A 4,636-nucleotide genomic window follows, 5' to 3' on the forward strand; every position below is an offset into this window, starting at 1 on the left:
AGATCTCTAGTCTTTCCTATTCTATTTTTAATCTCTATTTCTTTGCACTGATCACTTAGGAAGGTTTTCTTATCCCTACTTGCTAGTCTTTTGAAACTCTGCATTCAGATGGGTATGTCTTTCCTTTTCTCCTTTGTCTTTACCTTCTCTTCTTTTCTCAGCTATCTGTAAGGCCTCCTCAGGCAACCATTTTGCATTTTTGCATTCTTTTTCTTGGGGATGGTTTGATCATGACCTACTGTGCAATGTCACAAATCTCCGTCCATAGTTCTTCTGGCACTCTGTCTATCAGATCTAATCTCTTGAATCTATTTCTCACTTCCACCGTATAATTTTAAGTGATTTGATTTAGCTCATGCCTGAATGGTCTCGTGGTTTTCCCTACTTTCTTCAATTTAATCTGAGTTTGGCAATAAAGAGTTCATGATCTGAGCCACAGTCAGCTCCTTCTCTTATTTTTGGTGAATCTATAGATCCTCTCCTTCTTTGGCTGCAAAGAATATAAACAATCTGATTTTGGTATTGGCCATCTGGTGATGTCCATGTGTAGAGTCATCTCTTGTGTTGTTGGAAGTGGGTGTTTGCTATGACCAGTGCGTTCTCTTGACAAAACTCTGTTAACCTTTGCTCTGCTTCATTTTGTACTCAAGGCCACACTTACCTTGGAGTATCTCCAGGTATGTCTTGGCTTCCTAATTTTGCACTCCAGTTCCCTCTAATGAAAAATGCATCTTTTTGTTTGGTTTTGTTTGGTTTGGTTTAGTTCTAGTGGGGGGTGTTAGTTCTAGAAGTCTTGTAGGTCTTTATAGAACCAGTCAGCCTCAGCTCCTTCAGTGTTAGTGTTTGGGGCATGGACTTGATTACTGTGATACTGAATGGTTTGTCTTGAAAATGAACAGAGGTCATCCTGTTGTTTTTGAGATTGCACCCAAGTACTGCATTTGGACCCTTTTGTTGACTACGAGGGATACTCCATGTCTTCTAAGGGATTCTTGTCCACAGTAGCAGATATAATGTTCATCTGAATTAAATTCACCCAGTCAGGTCCCTCTTATTTCGCTGATTCCTAAAATGTTGGTGTTCACTCTTGCCGTTTCCTGTTTGGTCACTTCCAATTTATCATGATTCATGGACCTGACATTCCAGGTTCCTGTGCAGTGTTGTTCTTTACAGCATCGGACTTGACTTTCACCATGAGACACACCCGCAGCAGGCATTGCTTCTCCCTTGGCTTGGCCTCTGCATTGCTTCTGGGGCTGTATCCCCGCTCTTCTCCAGCAGCATGCTGTGCACCTACCGACCTGGGGAGGCTTTTCTGTGTCATAGCTTTTTGTGTGCATGCATGTATGTCATATCTATTTTTCTGTGTCATATCTTTTTGCCTTTTCATAGTGTTTGTGGGGTTCTCAAGGCAAGAATACTGAAGTGGTCTGCCATTCCTTTCTCCAGTGGAGCACGTTTTATCAGAACTCTCCACCGTAACCTGTCTGTCTTGGGTGGCTGTGCCTGTCATAGCTCATAGTTTCATTGAGTTAGACAAGGTTGTGATCCATTTGATTAGTTTGGTTAGTTTTCTGTGATCTGTAATACTCCAAATAGGGAACATGAATTGATGTCTTTTGAACTAGTATTTAGACAACCAATGCCTTCTGGCATCTGTAAACCTGCCATTCTGGGATTAAATATGCTATGACTCACTAGATATAAGAACTAACAAGTGTAGCTGAAGCCTAACAGTGCCAGCAGGTAAATGGGGTGTGCCTTCCACGGACTGCCAAGGTTTCCATCCCTTTAGACCAGGAGCCTGGGTGTACAGCAGGGCCTTTAGAAGAAAACTCACTCCAGGAATGGTCCAGTGTCATGTTTTGTCTTTTCTCTGGAGTGTCATTTGGGCCCCAGAAAACTCCACAGAAGCCCTAGGGTGGTCTGTCACTTACTCAGATAAGGACAATAGAAACTTTCCCTTCTCACTGAAATGGAACATGTGACATTCCAGGACAACATTGCAATCAAACTCTGCAGTTTGAGCCATGGGTGGCATCCTCAAACCTCTCAATAAAGATGTGAGCAACTCCAGCACCTCCCTTTTTGGCACAAATGTCTGCCAAATCACATGTTCTGAAGGGCTCATAAACCATCCTTGTACAACCTGGAGGAACTGTACCTACCTTGCATAATTAAGCTGACCAATACCCAGACTATATGTGGGTGGATCACAAATCTGGACTTACTTGGTTAAGTGAAAGAACCAAACCATACATTTACCAAAACCAAATGACAGGCCTCCTGTACCAGCTATTTTGCAAATATGTTTTGTTCTCAAATATTGGCAGAAGCACATGGGAAATGGAGGTCTGGGGACACCAACGACAATGGCCATAGAATGCTCCAGATCCTGGAAATTACAGATTCCATTCTAAATCTGTTGACAAGCCACACTTTTTGTAAAAAAAATTTTATGTGGCAACTATTTAAAGCATTCCCATCTCAATGGTCTGGACAGCATAGACTTGGGCACTTGGTTTCTTCTGTCACCAAATTCTTCACCCCAAATGCCAACCAAGTTACAAACCTGGGCTTCTTTGTTCATGACATTGGTGCCATATAATCGTGCCAGTTAAGAAATTGTAGAGAATCCGCTTGTGTATCACGACTCCGAGTTCTTTTCAGCGTTGAAGATCTTGCTCCCAAACTTCAGAGGTTATGAATTGGAAAAAGTAATCTTAAATCTTTCCATAGTAACAGAACAAGAGTTAAAAACCAGTATGCAAACTGAAAATACTCCAGTTTGAAGTTAACAGCCTGGCCTCTGGGGTGCTCCAAAAATAGCTTGCCCCAGGTACACTGTCCAGCAAAGCACACCCTCATAAGCAAAGGAACTGAGATTTGAGTAGTGAGGAGCCCCTGCTTCAGATCCAGAAAGAAACCTTGCTGTGGTGGGTTGGGGAGGGGCACAGAGGGGTGGGAGACGGGCAGCACTGAGATCCTGTGTTCAGGGGACAGAGGAAGCATGGCTGGGGTCCAGAGGACAGGGACGGGCTCAGGGCGAGGCCTAGAGACAGGCAGCAGCTGGCTCGTGGGAAAGCTGCCTGTGGGGGACTTTAACTCTGGGAGGCTTGATCGCGCAGAGCTTTTGTGCAATAGTTTTATTAAAGTATAAAAGGGACAGAGAAAGCTTCTGACATAGACATCAGAAGGGGGCAGAAAGAGCACCCCCTTGCTAGCACTAGCAATGGAGTTATATACTCTCAGTCTCTGATGTGATTTGATTTCCACTGAGAGCCACATAAATAATGGATGGAAGGGGCAGCAGGGGAAGCAGGAAGCCTGGTCAGAAGGCCTGTGGAAGGAGCCACGCATTTGTCAGACAGAGTTATGAGACAGTCATTTCCTAGGCAGGTTGATAGGAAGTCTAGGGGTCCCCAAGGAGAGAAGGGTCTGGAATTCTCAAGGAGGAAGAAAGGACACACTATTTTTCCCCTCTACATTCCTTAAGATTATATAACAATAATGTATCCTGCTTGAGGACAGCCTATGGAAAAAACCTTCTGGCTAATTCTGTTATCTCAAAATGTAAATGAGGGGAGTAGGTCTGGTGAGGTCTTTACAACCTCCAGACATTCTTTTGATCCATTGCAATAACTAATTTGAGAGTATATAACTCCATTGCTAGTGCTAGCAAGGGGGTAGTCTTTCTGCCCTCTTCTGATGTCTTGTCAGAAGCTTTCTCTATCCCTTTTATACTTTAATAAAACTCTATTGCACAAAACCTCTGCGCGATCAAGCCTCGTCTCTGGCCCCGGATTGAATTCTTCTCCTCCGGAGGCCAAGAATCACGGTGTCTTTTCGTGGGTTCAGCAACAGCCTTTCAGTTACAGGGCACTGCTGGGGCCACAGTCATCTCCCAACCCCCAAAATCCTCTCCACAAAGTAGCTGGGAAAGCAAACACTTTTATTACTGAATAAGCATTACCCCAGAATGTTGTGGGTATCATAGGAAATCTACTAAGGGACTGCAAAAACAAGAAGCAACCTTACCCTTTTTCTGCAGACAAGCAAATATAATCAATCCCATGTGTGTTCTCATGATAAACAGTAATCAGACCTCATGTGAACAGGCCTGATTGCATCTTGGTCACACAGAGTTCATCCCAGCTTTACTTGGTAATTGGGGAACCATTTGTGTTGGCCACTTGGCCTTGCTAGTGTTTAGGTGCCCAGTCATGTCCGACTCTTCTGAGACGCCATGGACGGCCTCTCTGTCTCTCACCATCTCCAAGTTTGCCCAAGTTCATGTCCATTGCATCAGTGATGCCATCCAGCCATCTCATCCTCTGATGCCCTCTTCTCCTTCTACCCTCAATCTTTACTAGCATCAGGGACTTTTCCAGTGAGTCAGTTCTTCCCATCAGATGACCAAAATACTGGAGTTCCAACTTCAGCATCGTCCTTCCAATGAGTATTCACGGTTGATTTCCCTTAAGATTGACTGGTTTGATCTCCTTGCTGTCCAGGAAGCTCTCAGAAGTCTTCTCCAGCACCACAGTTCAAAGACATCAATTGTCTGGTGCTCCACCTTCTTTGTGGTCCAGCTCTCACAACCATAGGAGACCACTTGGAAGACCATAGCCTTGAC

The sequence above is a fragment of the Bos mutus genome, chromosome 28 (genome assembly GCF_027580195.1).
Source record: "Bos mutus isolate GX-2022 chromosome 28, NWIPB_WYAK_1.1, whole genome shotgun sequence".
Classification (NCBI taxonomy): Eukaryota; Metazoa; Chordata; class Mammalia; order Artiodactyla; family Bovidae; genus Bos; species Bos mutus.